This window comes from Triturus cristatus, chromosome 9, assembly GCF_964204655.1.
Source record: "Triturus cristatus chromosome 9, aTriCri1.1, whole genome shotgun sequence".
Taxonomy (NCBI): Eukaryota; Metazoa; Chordata; class Amphibia; order Caudata; family Salamandridae; genus Triturus; species Triturus cristatus.
The window spans coordinates 898,215,867-898,234,483 of record NC_140592.1 but is presented as its reverse complement, the minus strand read 5'-3'; positions in this window follow the sequence as shown (position 1 = coordinate 898,234,483).

Below are 18,617 nucleotides of genomic sequence, written 5' to 3'. Positions count from 1 at the left end.
CTAAAACATTTTTTAATACACTTCAATTGAACTATTTTCATATAATAACTTTCTAAGTATGCTTAGGCATTTGAACTCTGTTTTCATTATTGGCCCTTACCTCTCCACACTAACCAGTGATGGATGATGTATGGCTTATGCAAATACGCTATCTACTTGCTAAATTAGCCTAAATCCGACATCAATTTTGAAACCATGTCTAATCTTTGTACACACGTCTCTCTACCTGCCTGTTATCCACAAAGCCCTTTCACGCAAATATGCTCATCCTCAACCTCTGCTCACGAGCTGGCGATCAAGATCAAAAAACACGACATTGTTTAGGAACTGGTTGGCACAGTGTGGTAATCGTATCCTACCTTTATTTTCATTCTACAATTTACAGTCATTCATGTCTAATAGGTATTGTTTATGTCACATGGAACTGTAACATGTAATGTGGAATTGGCTGATGCAGGAGCTTAGGTTTGAATACAGCAGAAGCGGTTGGAGTTTGCCATAGCTGGATGCCTTAGCTTTTGCACCAGTGGGTCCATTTATGGCACTTAAATAAAGACACTTTTTATATAGCTTGCAGACTCCATCGCTTTATCCCACAGAGCCACTTTCTTAAACACACCTGATTTCACCATTTGTCTTCTGTGGCATTGCAACATTCTACATTATATTCTTCACAATTATTTATTTATTCCTGCTTGCTAAAACCCTCAATTCGAGTCTTCAGACCGGTAGGGGTGAGTAGTTTGCTTCCCACTCCCGCTATAGTCTAAACCAATACTAACACCACTTGCACAGCTATGATACAGAGGCCAGTATGCAACAGCACCCAGAGCACATCAGTTTACAATCAGCTCATGGTTTCATCCCCGAGTGTACTGGCACCTCACCTCAGCACCATCTCAATTCGGGTAAAACAGCACTTTCACACCGCTAGGGGTGAATACTTCGCTTCACACTCCCTGTATAGCACACCCTAACCACCCCAAAGAGCTCACAGCGCTATAGTCTAAACCCATACTAACACCACTTGCACAGCTATGCTACAGCGGCCAGTATGCTACAGTGCCCAGAGCACATCAGTTTACAGCAATCAGCTCACGGTTTAATCCCCGAGTGTACTGGCACCTCACCTCAGCACCATCTCACTCTGGGCAAAACAGTCCTTTCACACCGGTAGGGGTGAATACATCACTTCACACTCCCTGTGTAGCACAGCCTAACCACCCACAGAGCTCACAGTGCTCCTACCCTCCTCTTTCCTACTCTTTTCATCCCGGTAGGGATGAGTAGTTCGCTTCGCACTCCTGTATAGCACACCCTAAAAACCCCACAGAGGTTACAGTGCTCCTACCCTCCTCTTTCCTCCTTTTTCACCTTTTTTTCCCCTTACTCGCTTCAACGGAATTACAAAATGGCTGCCAACACTTCCTAGTTGCAACCGCTCGCACCGCTCGCAGCCAATAAGCACCAAGCTCGTGCTCGTAACGCCTCAGCCAATTAGATGGCAAAATTCCCAAATATCGATATCTGCAAATTTCAATATTTCTCAAAAAATCTTCATGAAATTTTCCAAACTAATTCTTTGTTCATATCAGCTCCTATGTTGAAAGTTTTTGGGTAATTCGTCAAGGAGGGGCTGAGAAAAAAGGGGGGTCCCAAAACATGTTTTCTCCATGTTAATTTCCATAGGAAACTTTAGACAAGGCTACAGGTCGAACGGGTGAATGGAATTACCCCAAATTTGGCAGGGAGAAGGGGCTTGGTCTAGAAAGCATGCTTTTGTTTATTTGTTGTAAATCCATTCAGTAGTTTTGGAGAAATATCAAAATTTGCAGATATCGATATTCGGGAATTCTGCCATCTGATTGGCTGAGGCGTTACGAGTACGAGCTTGCTGCTTATTGGCTGCGAGCAGTGCGAGCGATTGCAACAAGGAAGTGTTGGCAGCCATTTTGTGATTCTGTTGAAGCGAGTAAAGGGAAAAAAGGGTGAAAAAAGGAGGAAAGAGGAGGGTAGGAGCACTGTAACCTCTGTGGGGTTTTTAGGGTGTGCTATACAGGGGTGCGAAGCGAACTACTCACCCCCACCAGGCTGAAAGTGCTGGGCTATGTTATGTTATGTTATGTTAACGAGTCTTATAAAGCGCATGGTTACACTTAGAGCAGTGTGTCCCCGCGCTGCGATGAGGCAGCAAGAGCAGATACTGAGGTCTATTGAGAAGGGAACAGGAGAGTCTTTAATTTCTTGCTAAAAATGCCTTCTACGGGTTCCAGTCTAAGGCATACTGGAAGTTTGTTCCAGGATTGGGCTGCCAAAAACCGAAAGGAACGACCCCCCATCCTGGCTCTCTTCACCATCGCGATACAGACTAAACCCAGCCCCTCGGACCTGAGGTGGCGGGGGGGTGTAGGGGGTAAGAAGGTTCCGCAGATAGACTGGAGAGATCCCATGCATAATGCGGTAGCATATACATAGTGCCTTAAAATGAACACATTCCCGGATAGGGAGCCAGTGAAGGGACGCAAGAGCCGGTTTGGAGGGTGCTCTTCTTGGACGCTTCAGAACTAGACGGGCTGCAGCGTTCTGCACGCATTGGAGTCTCTGTATGCAGCTCTCTGTAGCACCCAGAAAGAGGACATTCCCATAATCAAGACGGGAGGTCACAAGTGCATGAATCATGGTCTTTCTGGCCGCTGCGGGCAATATGTCCAGGGTTTTCCTAAGTTTTTTTAAAACTCCGTAGCATGTGCCCGCAACCCGTCTGGTATGATAGTCAAACGAGAGGTGGGTGTCTATCCAGACTCCAAGGTTTTTTGCCTGTGCACAAGGAACAGGAGTGGGGCCAAAATCCTGCGGCCACCACGCAGAGGACCATACAGAAGGAGCTTTACCCACTATCAGCACCTCGGTCTTATTGCCGTTAAGTTTTAAACAGTTTATGTCCATCCAGGCTGCAAGTTCTTGGAGGCACGCCACCAAGTTGGGAGCTGCTGATTGTTGATCCTGAGTCAGGGACACGACCAACTGGGTGTCATCGGCATAAGACACCACTCCCATCCCATAACCTTCAGCAATCTCAGCCAAGGGAGCCACATATAGATTAAAAAGGGTGGGGCTTAGGATCGAGCCCTGAGGGACTCCCTGCTGCAGTGCCATCACTTTCGAGTAGAACTTACCCTGCCTCACCTGGAAGCTACGATTGTTCAGAAAAGAGGTGAGCCAGCCCAAGGCCCTCCCAGACACACCTCCCCTCTTCAGACGGTCGACCAGTATCTTATGGGCCACCGTGTCAAAGGCCGCACTGAGATCAAGCAGGATCAGGGCCGCAGTATGACCTGCGTCCACAAATTGCCGGATGGTCTCAGTGGCCAAGAGAAGGGCGGACTCCGTTGAGTGACATGCACGGAAGCCCGACTGGGTGGGGTGCAGAAGATGGAATTTCCCAATATGAGCCGTAAGCTGCTGGTTGACCACTTTCTCTGCAATTTTGGCAAAGTAGGGAAGAAGAGAAATGGGTCGCAGATTATCTAGGCGCTCAAGGCCTAGGTGTGGTTTTTTAGGGAGGGGGAGAACAACTGCCTCCTTCCAGCAGTTAGGGACTGTGCTGGTCTCGAATGAGACCTCTATGAGATACCTGATGAAGGGTTCCAGCACTACTAAACACCCCTCAAGTCTTCTCGGGGAGGCCAGGTCTTTGGGAGACCCTGACTTTATACTCCAACAGAAATTTATCAAAATTTCAGGGGAGGGAGTGAAGAAGTCCTCCAGCCTGTCCTCCTCAGCTAAAGTTCCATGACGTGACCTAGCCCATATATCTTGGTCCACCAGAGCCACATCAGGGAAAGTGGAGTAGATTGTTAGTACCTTCTCGGAGAAGAATTCCGCTATTTGGTTACAACTTTCTGCTGAGCCTTCACCAGGCGCTGCTATAGAGTCCAGAGAGGAAATCTCTTTATAGACCCTAAATAATTCTCTAGTGGAGTTTTCAGCAGATTTGATTCTTCCAAGATAGTGTTCAGCCTTGGTTTTCCTGATAAGCCTATGATAGGCTTTCAGCGATTTCTTATACTCATTCCTCCCTTGCACAGAGAAGTCCTTCCTCCATACTCTTTCCACACGTTTACAATCTGCCTTAGCCATTCTCAAAACATTATTAAACCATGGGGCAGATTTTTTGGTTCTAGTTAATGTTTTCCGCGACCAGGGGGCAGTCTTGTTAAATGCTTCTTCTATCCTCTCATCCAGTTCAAGACAGGCACTATCAATGTCCTTACCCCCAGGCGGGCCCCCCATCAGGAGGGTACTCTTAAACTTGTCCGGGGAAAAGCTAGCCCATTTCCGGCAGGCTATGGAAATTAAGTGAGGTATTGCCTAGAGTCTGATGCTGCTAAGGTGAGCTGCTGTGGGACTCGGGGATTAAAGCGTGAGGCCAAACTGTGTGTCTTATGCTGTGAAGTGAGGTGCCCTCTCCGTTGCACCACACCTGTGGAAGTAGTGTCAGCATGTGTCTCAAAGTGCTGGGGTATGGAAAATATGTGAGGTATTGTCTCGGGGATGAAAGTGTGAGTCCAAACTGTGTGTTAAATGCTGTGAAGTCATGTGCTCTGGCCGCTGTGCCACACCTGTGCAAGTAGTTTCAGCATGTAGTTATACCTACTTGGAGGAACTTTTGTTTCGAATATTGTAAGTTGTGTATGGTGTTTAGGGGGTGTAATACAGTGAGTGCGAAGGGAAATTAGTGCGAATCAAATCAATTCGGTATTTGGAAAGTGCAAACTACTCACTCATACGGGTCTGATGACGCTGGGGGCATAAGCTGAGTTTCTGCTGGACTTGGGGATAAAGGCGCTGAACTACTGACCCCTACTGGTCTGAAAGGGCGGGGTACGGAAATTAAGTGAGGTATTGCCTAGAGTGTTATGCTGCTAAATTGAGCTGCTGCTGGACTCGGGGATGAAACCGTGAGCCCAAACTGTGTGCCCTATGCTGTGAAGTCAAGTGCTCTGGGCGCTGTGCCACACCTGACCAAGTAGTGTCAGCAATATTTTATACGTAGTAGGAGGAAGTTTTGTTTGGAACACGGTAACTTGTATATGGTGTGGTAAGTGAGCCGCAGCACTTGCAAAGGCAGTGTACCCAGGACATGCAGCAGACGTGCAAGGTATAGGTGGACATGAATGGAGTCGACCATGTGTTCGAGATGCCCTGCTATGCGTCAGTGGCTCTGCTTGTAGCTGCACTGGCTTGCTGTGTGCCGGTCTTGTGGATGAAATGGCACAGCTTGGTGCAATGAGTCGGACTTTTGAGTGTGGGATGTCCACTCGTTCTCAAATCGGGCAGTGGGTAGTGTGGGAGACGGATGCAAATATTATGGTATCTGTCAAGGGGGGCTGGCTACTTGCAAGTTCCTTCTCGGAGCAGCAGATGTGTTAGCGCAAGATAGCTCAGACAAAGAACCTTTCATCCTTACAGTAACTTCTCCAGGTGCATTCATACAGGATGTATACAAAGGCCGGGACGTGGGTGTTGTGGGATGTCTGTGACCCCGCTCATCATGGATGAGATGCCCAGCACATGGCACATGGGCGGGTTCACTGTGTGTTATGTTGCCAAACAGCTGCTCCTCCATCCAATGAGCCCCCACACTTTTGTGCGCTGAGCTGTTGTATCCCGTGCACTCCTACGGCACACCTTTGTAATGCCTATTGGCGCATGTCCTGCGGCATTCCAATCAGACCGTGACACTGCCGTTTGGAGGTGGTGCATGCCACTTTACAACATCGACTGCTGCGGCCCTTGTGGTGGCCACAGCAGAACACAGAGACACACTTACTGCACTTCTTGCACATGGACATGTGTGAGACACCCCGTTCCCTTTGCCGCTTGTGCATGCAGGAGGATGCGTGCGTAGCTACATTTCCAGGCTCACTGCCAATGCTGAGGTGACATAGTAACGTCCACTGAAGACAGCAAACTGTGATGTCGCAGGGCCGGTGCCTATCATGCTAACACAATGACCACACGGACATACTTGCTCAGATGCGGGTTCAGGGGGCGTTGGCAATCCTGGGGTTGTTGCGAGGAGTGTTATGGCCGTCATGGGTATCCGTCGATCATGCTCATTGACTCTATGGCACCTGTGGGTGTTCAGGTGTGGCTCTTGGTTGTGTTCCTTTTCATGCTGCAGGTAGTCGTCCTGCTTAACACCAGCAGAAAGCAGGTGTAAAATCTCTGGTGCTAACGCGGCTTATTGCCGGTATTTGTTTCGCTTCGTACTTTTTGGCTTTCGTTGGGAAAGTTGTGATGTGTTTTTTTGGTGTACAGAAAAATAAACGAACTAGGCAGTGTATCCCATCAAGATCCAGCACCTGACCCACTATTCCCAATCAATATAAATATATTGAGATTTCTTTATTTATTTTGTGTGCACACTGTAAATGCACCCACTACCACAGTGGAATTCAATACAGGATTTTAGTAATCAGAATAGATTGCAAAGGTGCACCTCTTGTGTTTTTGCACGAGAACTCCTACTCTGCATCTCATTATCAGCACTTTAATGCAACTAAAGTTGAGATAAATCTAACACACTATTGAGAAGCTGGTGCAAACTTCAGATATCACCAGTATTTCTGCGATAACTGCCCCAAAATTTAACACCATGGTGGACACCACCAAATAACAGTAATAAGAACGAGAAAGAGTGACACAGCATGTAAGTAACAACCAAAAACTTTATTGAAATTTAACAAACTCAACATAAAACAACAAGGCCGAAGACTCTTGTCGGGTCCATCAATGTCAACGACACTGCCTGGAAATTAAAACACAAAATAAGGACGTGTGTAATGCGCATATCAGAGGAGTGAGACACAGAGAAAGAGAGAAGGAAAAAAAAGCCAGAGAGAAAAAGAGAGGGAAGGAAAGAAAGGGAGTGAGAAAGGGAGAAGGGAGAGAGAGATAGAAGGAAAGGCAGGAAGAGAGCGAGAGAGAGAGTGAAGAGAGGGAAGTGAGAGAGAGAGAGAGACACTGCCACCCCTGCGCAGCCATGACCAAATAATTACCTGCTTCCACCGGAGTGTCTACCAGTGGGCACTCCACATGCCCGTCAAAGCTCAGCAGCCCGGCACATCTCACAGATGTCACTGAGTCCTGAATGGCGGAGACCACATCAGCTTCTCCACGGCCCGGCAGATCTCACACATGTCGCTGAGTCCTGAGTCATCAATGGCGGAGACCACATCAGCTTTTGGGGCCACTAACCCTGTGCAACGCAAGTCAGCGCCACGTGGTGGTAGGCCGCTGATGGCCATACAACTTAGGGTGCGACTAACCCTGTGCAACTCAAGTCGGTGCCACGTGGTGGTTGGCCCCTGACGGCCACATCAGCTTCGGGTGGTATTAACCCTGTGCAAGTCAAGTCCGCGCCACGTGGTAGTAGGCCCCTGACGGCCATGCAGCTCAGGGTGCGACTAACCCTCTGTGCAACTCTTCATGGACTCTTTATGATTCAGACCCGTGAAGCATTCGCCATCCAGTCATCCCCGTCAATAAAGGATGTGATGTTGTCAATGCATTATATTTGCGTGGTCACATGGCATTTGACGCATGTGCCGGATGGGTGTGGTGTGTGTGCAAACCTGCCCTCAGGGAATGGCCGTGAGATGTTGACATCTAGAGCACTGACCTGCACATCAACAGCGAGTATGCCTGCGTTAGGTAGGTATGTGGGGGTGTGAAATTGTGTTTTCTCAATGAATTTTCCATAGGAAACTTTAGACAAGGCTACAGGTCAAACTGCTGAACGGAATTACGCAAAATTTGGCAGGGAGCAAGGTCTTGGTCCAGAAAGCGGGCTTTCTCGCATCGAGTGAAAATATAAAAGAAAGGTCTCGGAGGCAATTTAATATACCGGAGCTCTGTTTCTGCAAAATAACTCTTTCACGCTGCCTCTGCCCAACATCACCACTTCGCAGCTATGCCGTTAAAAGCCAGTCCGTCGGCTCATAGCTCTCTACCTTTGCGAACTAGTAAACTACTGTGCCTATACCTCTGTGAACTACCACGGTGCTGTTCCTTTAGGAGCGAATGGCTCATAGTACTGCATCTGTGAGTCGATCGGACGGGCCGCAATTGTCCCTCAGCGAGCCTGGGTGTGAACTGTTCATAAGTCACACTACATAAGCATTAAAAAGCCATTTTGTGATTCAGTCCGTCAGCTGGCATCTGGCGAGGCATTTCTGAAAACATCTCGGAGTTCTTTCTGAGAGAGATACCCCTTTCACGTTGCCTCTCCCCACATCAGCAGGTAACGCACCCTCTTCCCACATTACCAACATACCCCCAACAACCTTCTTGGGCCCAGAATTGTCCCTGTGTGGTTGGACAAACAAGAATCTTAGTCATGTATAGATTTACATATAAAACATTTTATTTAAACAGCCACAAATAAAACTGAAGGGAATCTGGTGCTGTGGTTGCTGCCACAAAGTTGCTATTACTGCCATTCAGGACTCAGGACACCGTTCCACATGTGGGATTGGATTGTATTGAGCAGGGTTAGTGGCACCACGTGTCGCGCCTTGTGTTGTACAGGGTTAGTGGCACCACGTGTCGCCGGCCTTGCATATAGAAATATGCCTGACTGATCAAAGGGAGCATGCTCCTGTGGCCGCTGCCACGGACTTGGCGTCACTGCCATACAGGACTCAGGACACAGTTGTGCATGTGGGATTGTTCGGCTTGTGTTGAACAGGGTTAGTGGCACCACGTGTCGCCGGCCTTGCATATGGAAATATGCCTAACTAATCAAAGGGAGTATGCTGCTGTGGTAGCTGCCACGGACTTGGGGTCACTGCCATTCAGGACTCAGGACAAAGTTCCACATGTGGGATCGGCTTGTGTTAAACAGGGTTAGTGGCACCACGTATCGCAGCTTGTGTTGAACAGGGTTAGTGGCACCATGTGTCAACAATTGAAATTGCGAGCTCTGTTGCCCACAGTGTAGAGTGTTATTGAGTGTTTGTTGGCACTTGAAGATGAATTTGTTGAATGTACTAAAGCTATAACTGATATTAAAAAAGTTCTTGATGCAAGGATACTAAAAGGATATCATGTAGGTTTTAGGCCTGTGATAGTTACTTGCCTAGTGGACTCTGTAATTAATGAATGAATATTTAATTTTAATTGTGAGTCCTACTGACCGCAGTGTAGGCGTATCATGAAAAGATGAAATATGTATAGAATACACTGTCGAAGTGTATGAGCCTGTGATGCTGCTTGGTGCGGATGGACCGCAGTGGGAGCTATGTCTCTGGCCTACTGCGTCATCTGCAATCATGACTGTATCTGAATTGTGAGTCCTGCTGACCGTAGTGTAAGCCAGAGGTAGCGATGAGCAAGAGCCCACAGCCACATGCATAGGTTGGTGGTCGCTGCCACGGACTTGGGGTCACTGCCATTCAGGACTCAGGACACAGTTACACATGTGGGATCGGATAGTGTTGAACAGGGTTAGTTGTACCACGTGTCGCCAGCCTTGCATAAGGAAATATGCCTAACTAATCAAAGGGAGTATGCTGCTGTGGTAGCTGCCACGGACTTGGGGTCACTGCCATTCAGGACTCAGGACAAAGTTCCACATGTGGGATCGGCTTGTGTTAAACAGGGTTAGTGGCACCACGTATCGCAGCTTGTGTTGAACAGGGTTAGTGGCACCATGTGTCAACAATTCAAATTGCGAGCTCTGTTGCCCACAGTGTAGAGTGTTATTGAGTGTTTGTTGGCACTTGAAGATGAATTTGTTGAATGTACTAAAGCTATAACTGATATTAAAAAATTTCTTGATGCAAGGATACTAAAAGGATATTATGTAGGTTTTAGGCCTGTGATAGTTACTTGCCTAGTGGACTCTGTAATTAATGAATGAAGATTTAATTTTAATTGTGAGTCCTACTGACCGCAGTGTAGGCGTATCATGAAAAGATTAAATATGTATAGAATACACTGTCGAAGTGTATGAGCCTGTGATGCTGCTTGGTGCGGATGGACCGCAGTGGGAGCTATGTCTCTGGCCTACTGCGTCATCTGCAATCATGACTGTATCTGAATTGTGAGTCCTGCTGACCGTAGTGTAAGCCAAAGGTAGCGGTGAGCAAGAGCCCACAGCCACATGCATAGGTTGGTGGTCGCTGCCACGGACTTGGGGTCACTGCCATTCAGGACTCAGGACACAGTTACACATGTGGGATCGGATAGTGTTGAACAGGGTTAGTTGTACCACGTGTCGCCAGCCTTGCATAAGGAAATATGCCTAACTGAGCAAAGGGAGTATGCTGCTGTGGTCGCTGCCACGAACTTGGGGTCACTGCCATTCAGGACTCAGGACACAGTTAAACATGTGGGATCGGCTTGTGCTGAACAGGGTTAGTGGCACCATGTGCTGCAAGCCTTGCATATGGAAATATGCCTAACTGATCAAAGGCAGTATGCTGCTGTGTTCGCTGCCACGGACTTGGGGTCACTGCCATTCAGGACTCAGGACACAGTTACACCTGTGGGATCGGATTGTGTTGAACATGGTTAGTGGCACCACGTGTCGCCGGCCTTGCAAATGGAAATATGTCTATCTGATCAAAGAGAGTATGCTGATGTGGTCGCTGTCACAGACTTGGGGTCACTGCCATGCAGGACTCAGGACACATGTGGGATCGTTTGGCTTGTGTTGAACAGGGTTAGTGGTACCACGTGTCGCCGGCTTGTGTTGAACAGGGTTAGTGGCACCATGTGTTGCGGCTTGCGTTGAATTCTGCCTGAATAAGTCCACGTGGTGATGACTTGTGCTGCAGTGAGTTAGTGGCACCTGAAGCACTCAGTGTGTGCGCACCCTGCTCTGATGCATGGTCCGGGTGGGCCTCACTGGTAGCAATGTCTTTACATGCTTTGAAAGAATCTTCATAGCAGTCAAAATCTCCAAGTAATTCCATTTCAGTCCTCCACGGTTTGAAGAGTTGGAGAAGAGCTAAATAGAAAAACTCTCTCTTATCTGGAGTATCACAACTTAATTTCCTGTGATTAATCAAATTTCCTTTAGCATTCTTTAAGAAACATCCATCAGATCCAATTACAGCATATTTCCCGCTATTTATTTTCTCTGTAACATTTTTTCTAAAACTATAATGTTGCAGTATTTCATATAAACATATGTTTTCCAGGTATGGACTTCCATTTGGATAGTATGCGAGGAACAGGAATTGAGTTATCTGCAACATATTGTATATCCATATTTGCATTCTACATCTTCAAAACTACAGGATTGTAATCATTAATGTAGTTTGATTCTTCTGTTCTTTTTATATTATAAGTATTTTTAGGTGATTTTCGAGTGATAGTATGCCTCACTGCTGACATAATACTGTTCACTCTTCCTTGCTATGACTTATGGTGCAGTGAGTTAGTAGTACCTTTGGCGCTCAGCGTATATGTACCCTGTGAGGATTCATTGTCCCGGAGGGCCGCATTCGGAGCAATGTCTTTTGTCTATTCAATTCTGCCTCAGTAAGGCGACGTGTGGATGTCTTGTGGTGCACTGAGTTAGTAGTACCTTTGGCGCTCAGCGTGTACGTAGCCTGCGATGCTGCGTTGTCCGGGAGGGCCGCATTCAGACCAATGTCTTTTGTCTATTGAATTCTGCCTCGGTAAGGCGACATGTTGATGTCTTGTGGTGCACTGAGTTAGTAGTACCTTTGGCGCTCAACGTGTACGTACCCTGCGATGATGCGTTATCCGGGGGGCGCTCTCAGACCAATGTGTTTTGTCTATTGAATTCTGCCCCGGTAAGGCCACGTGGCAATGACTTGCGGTGCACTGAGTTAGTGGCATCTGAAGTACTCAGCGTGGGTGCACCCTGCGATGATGTGTGGTCCGAGAGGGCCGCACTGGGAGCAATGTATCCTGCGTACTGCACTGCATCATCTGCAATCGCTACTCCATCTGAATTATGAGGCCTGCTGTCCGCAGTGTAGATCGAAGACAGTAGTCTGTACAGACATAAGTCTGCAGTACTGTGCCGCTGGGTTCGCAGGGGGCCTGTGTCGAGGAGAGTCGCGGTCATGGCGGCAGCCTTGTGGCAGGGTGAGGCCCGCCGCTCTGTCACAGTCGTTGGGCTTCACAGTTCACAAGTGAACCACGCCCAGAGCCCCGTCCTATTTATTTACACTCCTACGCTGAAGTCGGACCAGCCCACTCCGGTTACCTTTATGCTTACAGGGGGGATGATACAGCTACATGACTGAGATCGTCCCCAGTGTTTGACATAACATGGTTGGGTCCACTCTCCACAACACTACAAGCACCAGAAGTATGTGTGCACATGGAGAGGTGTGTGTTCTGCATACTGAGAAGTGTCCAGCACATCACCGCTACACTTTGCAGTGTGTGCTTTGTTATTCATGGGTGAATTGCTTCCTTCACATATAGTTTGTTCACACCTGTTCCAATATTCAGCTATTGTGTGGCTGAGGGGCCATGCCATTTTCGGAAAGTTTGTTGTCTTGTTCTGCTCTGCCTCGGTGGTAGAGGGGGGGGTCCTGGGAGAGGTGGTGGGTGTTGTGGTGTTCTTGGGTGTCGCAGCTGCTTCATCAGTAGGTCTATAACATGTGCTGGTCTTCAGATGTGGCTCTGGGCTGGGCTCCCTTTCATACTGTATGTAGTTGTTTAATATTTAAAAAACAAGAAGACATTAAACAATAAATAAAACAAATTCAAAAACAATTTTTAGGATATTAAAGTTACAAAATATCAAAAAATAAATCAAAATTACTGAGAAACACATAGGTTTTATGAACATTACAATTAGAAATTAGCATGTAAAAAACCTTTGAAATTCACTGAAAAAACCATAGGTTTCAGGCACGTTATAGTTAGAAATTATCATTTAAAAAACCTTAGAAATTCAATGAAAAAACCATAGGTTTCAGGCACGTTATAGTTAGAAATTCGCATTTAAAAAACCTTAGAAATTCACTGAAAAATCCATAGGTTTCAGGAACGTTATAGTTAGTTGGACATTGGACTCATATAAAACCAGAGAAATTTGCCTGTTATAGTTAGATGAGCTAACTATAACTTGCGCGCCCGCAATGCACTGGTGATGAAATCACATATTACATCACTCATGACATGGTCAGTAACATCACTGATGACATCATTGATGACATCTCAAATGACATCACTGATTACTTCACTGATGACATCATCCACGTGATAGTCTGACACATCTCCTCACACTCTAATATAACCTTTAAAACACGTACTCTAAAATACAGACTACCATTTTCAAAACCATAGACACACCAATAGCAGATACTAGATACCCGCCCACTGATTCCTATCTATATAGTGTGAGCTAGATATACACTCATACAGTCACTCATACATGCTGTCACTCATCATTACATCAGTATAATATCCACTCATACACCTATACATACATTCACACAGTGCTACTGATCCATAGAGTTACTCACACATCTACTCAATCATGCCAAAAATCAATCACACACCCATGTACTCACTTATGCAGATATATACACACCACCTGACCTATTTATACACAAACCACCTCCCTTATTTATTTAGATGCTAACACATACTTACTCTCTTATACAATCACTAATACAAGTACACATTCATGTATGTAGACACTCTTGCAATAACTCTCTCTCACGTATAGTCAAATATACACCCCAACACTCACATATACTGTCTAAAAACATATATGCTTACTCACCTATATACAACTGAGACATCAATTCACTAATCAACACACCTGTACACACAGTCAGCTACTCATACAGCCCTTCCGAGATGCACTTTTGAATCTATACAACCAGTGAATCAGCCAGTCAGACACCCCCCACCCACCCACATAGACACTCAGACACCCATACAGATACTCATACAATCAGTCAATAACCCATATATACACTGATGTAGCTACTCACCAACCCATGAACCTGCTTACACACCAACTGACAGACTAATATAAACATTCACACAGTTAAGTCACTAACCCATGCATTCAGTAACATACATTCAATCATTGACTTATACAGTCAGTCATGCATTTACTAAATAATCCATTCAGGCACTTCTACATCCACTCATTCTTCTATAGGCCTTGGCATAGTTATATATGAAAAATATTTAAACTTTACAGAACCACACATTCACTGGATGATATCATCAGTGATGTCATCAGTGATGTCATTTGAGATGTCATCAGTGATGTCATGAGTGATGTCACTGACCATGTCATGAGTGATGTAATATGTGACGTCATCACCAGTGCATTGCGGGCACACAAGTTATAATTAGCTCAACTAACTATAACAGGCAAATTTCTCTGGTTTTATATGAGTCCAATTTTAGAAATTCACTAAAAAAAACATAGGTTTCAGGCACGTTATAGTTAGAAATTAGCATTTAAAAAACCATACAAATTTACTGAAAAAACCATAGGTTTCAGGAACTTTATAGTTAGTTGGACATTTCACTCATACAAAACCATAGAAATTCCGATGTTAAGGTTAGTTCAGCTAGCTATAACTCGCGCCCCCGTAATGCACTGGTGATGACATCACATATTACATCATTCATGACATGGTCAGTGACATCACTGATGACATCACTGATGACATCATCCAGTGACTGTGTGTTTCTGTAAAGTTCAAATATGTTTTATATATATGCCAAGCTGTATTGAAGAATGAGTGGGTGTATAAGTGTCTGTACGGAGGATTTAGTAGGTACATGGCTGACTGTATAAGTGAGTGATTAAATGTGTCTTTCTGAATGCATGGTTTAGTGACTAAACTGTGTGAAAGTCTGTATCAGTCAGTCTGTTGTTGTGTAAGCTGCTGCATGGGTTGGTGAGTAGCTGCAGGAGTGTCTATATGGGTTATTGATTGATTGCCTGAGTATTTGTATGGCTGCCTGAGTGTGTGTGTGGGTGAGTGGGTGGTGTGTGACCCTGTGCATAGATGTGTGAGTGGTTGATTCACTGGGTGTATGGGTTCAAGAGTACATGTGGAAACAGCTGTATGGGTGGGTGAGTGTGTGTATGGGTGTGTTGGTGAGTGAATGGATGTCTCAGTGATACATGTGCAAGTAAGTACATATGTAAAAGGCAGTATATGTGAGTGATGGTGTATATAAATAACTATATGTGAGAGTCAGTAATTGTGAGAGTGGCTGCATGGATGAGTGTGTATTTGTATCAGTGATTCTATAAGAGAGTAATTATGTGTTAGTATCTGTATGAATAAGTGAGGTGGTGTCTGTATAACTGTATAGGTGAGTAAATGGAAGTATGATTGATTCTTTGCATGACTGACTAGGTGTGAGAGTAACTCTGGATATGTGGCAGTTTGTGAGTGTCTGTATAGGTGTATGAGTGCATATGATAGTGTTGTATTGATGAGTAACTGCATGTATGAGTGACTGTATGGGTGAATGAGTGGATGCGTGTGTAGACCTAGGAATCAGTCAGCGCGTATTTAGTAACTGGTATTGATGTGTCTATTTTTTCGAAAATGGTAGTCTGTATTTTAGAGTGGGTGTATCAAAGGTTATATTTAGGCGAGAGGAGGTGCATCAGATTTTCACATGGATGATGCCATCAGTGATGTCATCATTGATGTAATTTGAGATGTCATCAGTGATGTCACTGACCATGTAATGGATGATGTAATATGTGACATCATCAGCAGTGCATTTCGGGGGTGCGAGTCATAATTAGCAGAACTAACTATAACACCGGAATTTCTATGGTTTTGTACGAGTGAAATGTCCAACTAACTATAACGTTCCTGAAACCTATGGTTTTTTCAGTGAATTTCTATGGTTTTTTAAATGCTAATTTCTAACTATAACGTGCCTGAAACCTGAATTTCTAGGGTTTTTTAAATGCTAATTTCTAACTATAACGTGCCTGAAACCTATGGTCTTTCAGTGAATTTCAAAGGTTTTTTTAATGAAAATTTGTAAGTCTAATGTACCTCAATCCTAAGTTTAGTTTTTTTATTTTCTATACATATATATATATATATGTATTAAAAAAATTGTGAATAATTTTTAGTTAGGAAAACTATATTCATTCTTTTTTTTTGGTAATATTATACAGAAGTCGCTCACCCTTCGCGCATACTACACGATGGCTGCGCACATTCTGGTAGCCATTTTGAAAAGTTGCGCTGGGGTCGCTACTTTGGCATAATTTGTAAAGTATGAAATATCTTTAAATTAATTATAAATAAAAGTTTTCTTTTAAGTGTTTGTCTAAATTTATTAATAAAAGTATTTTTAAAGTATTATTTTCAATATAATTTCGACAAAAGTAAAGTTACGAAATGTGCGGTGTAGCCGCTTATTGTCCGCAACGTCTCCCCACATGTATTTTCGGGTTCATGCCGTGCTCACGCTGAGATCGAGCCGAAGTCGAGACTTCGGCATACTTTTAAAGTTGAAAAAATGACTATGGAAAGTTTGAATATGATATTAGAATGAACAGTTTTGCTAATATACTTATTAAAAGTTTATAGAATTTTTTATTTATAGTGTATAATGATATATATGATTTTCGCGGGTGCACGAAGGGTGCGTGATGAGTGCGTGCACCCTACACAACTTCATGTCAGCAAAAGAAAAGCAAAAAGGAATCTGATTGGTTGAAATCACTTTCATTGTGAAAGAGGGAGGATCCATCCTTCTGATATTTCCCTTACTTTTGTCCTTGATAGAGAGAAGACCTGTTTTTTGCTTCTCTTTATATTGATATACCTTTTTTGTATATTTGTTTATTTTTAATACAACTATGGCTTCTAGTTTTGCCGAAGTTGATCCACTTGCAGTAGAGAAGCAAGAACAGATGGTGCAGCAGAAGAAGTAAAGAAAGGAAAGCATTGTTTGGTCCTTTTTTAGTGTACAAGAGGACCTGCGTTGGATGCCGCTTCTGCCGCCCGTAACCTAGAACGGCACAGTACGGTCAAACTGCTGTGGGACGCGCACTCGTTGACCTCTCATGGCACTGCTCCACACCTTGGGGAGGACACTTTCTATTAGCTGTGTTTTCTGATGACGTGTTGCGCCGGCCCTTTCCAACAACAGAACTCCTTTAGATCGAAACCGACTCTTCCACTCTCTCACCGGAAGTGAAACCAGGCCACGCGGACACTTTCACAATACAACAGCCGGGAATGCACTTTTCGGTAAAAAAACACATTCCTTCCTCCTAATCAAATAAAAGGCTCACTGAAGAACAGGGGCCAGCTTCTGTCTGTAAACAGCTGTTACAATGACTTTTTTACTTCGCAATACCATTACAATGCATGCATTACCATGCATGCGTTGTACATCGCAAAGTCATTACTACGCATTTTTTTAGAACGCAAGGTCATTTACCACGCATACCTTGACAACAAATTTTGTTCTAAAGGTATGTATGGTAAATAACCATGCGTTCTAAAAAAATGTAGACGATCCACATCGTTGTAAGGTAACATAGGCTGTTCTGTTTCCTCACAACGACATGCACCGCCCCTCAGAGATGACATGAAGCAGGAACCACGAGGAGTGACAGGTAAGGGGGATTGGGCATGGGGTGGGGGTTACTATTCTAGGGTTTGGGGTAGTGCAGTGGTGTTTGAGTAGTGTAGGGAGTCGTGGTGGGAGTAGTGTTTTAGGGTTTAGGGTAGTGCAGTGGTGTTTGTGTAGTGTAGGGAGTCGTGCTGAGGGTAATGTTTTAGGGTTTAGGGTAGTGCAGTGGTGTTTGGGTAGTGTAGGAGGTCATGCTGGGGGTATTTTTTTAGGCTTTAGGGTAGTGCAGTGGTGTTTTGGTAGTGATGGGGTCGTGCCGGGGGTAGATTTAGGGTTTAGGGTAGTGCAGTGGTGTTTGTGTAGTGTAGGGGTCGTGCTGGGGTATTTTTTTAGGGTTTAGGGTAGTGCGGTGGTGTTTGGGTAGTGTAGGGGGTCATGCTGGGGGTAGGGTTTTAGGGTTTAGGGTAGTGCGGTGGTGTTTGGGTAGTGTAGGGGGTCATGCTGGGGGTAGTGTTTTAGGGTTTAGGGTAGTGCGGTGGTGTTTGTGTAGTGTAGGGGGTCATGCTGGAGGTAATGTTTTAGGGTTTAGGGTAGTGCAGTGATGTTTGGGTAGCATGGGGGTCATGCTGGGGGTAGTGTTTAGGGTTTAGGGTAGTGTGGTGGTGTTTGTGTAGCATAGGGGGTCATGCTGGGGTCAGTGTTTTAGTGTTTAGGGTAGTGCGGTGGTGTTTGTGTAGTGTAGGGGGTCGTGCTGGGGCAGTGTTTTAGGGTTTAGGTTAGTGCAGTTGTGTTTGGGTAGCGTAGGGTGTTGTGCTGGGGGTAGTGTTTTAGGGTTTAGGGTAGTGCAGTGGTGTTTGGGTAGTGTAGAGGGCCGTGCTGGGGGTAGTTATTTAGGGTTTAGGTTAGTGCAGTGGTCTTTGTGTAGTGCAGGGGGTCATGCTGGGGGTAGTGTTTTAGGGTTTAGGGTAGTGCAGTGGTGTTTGTGTAATGCAGGGGGTCATGCTGGGGCAGTGTTTTAGGGT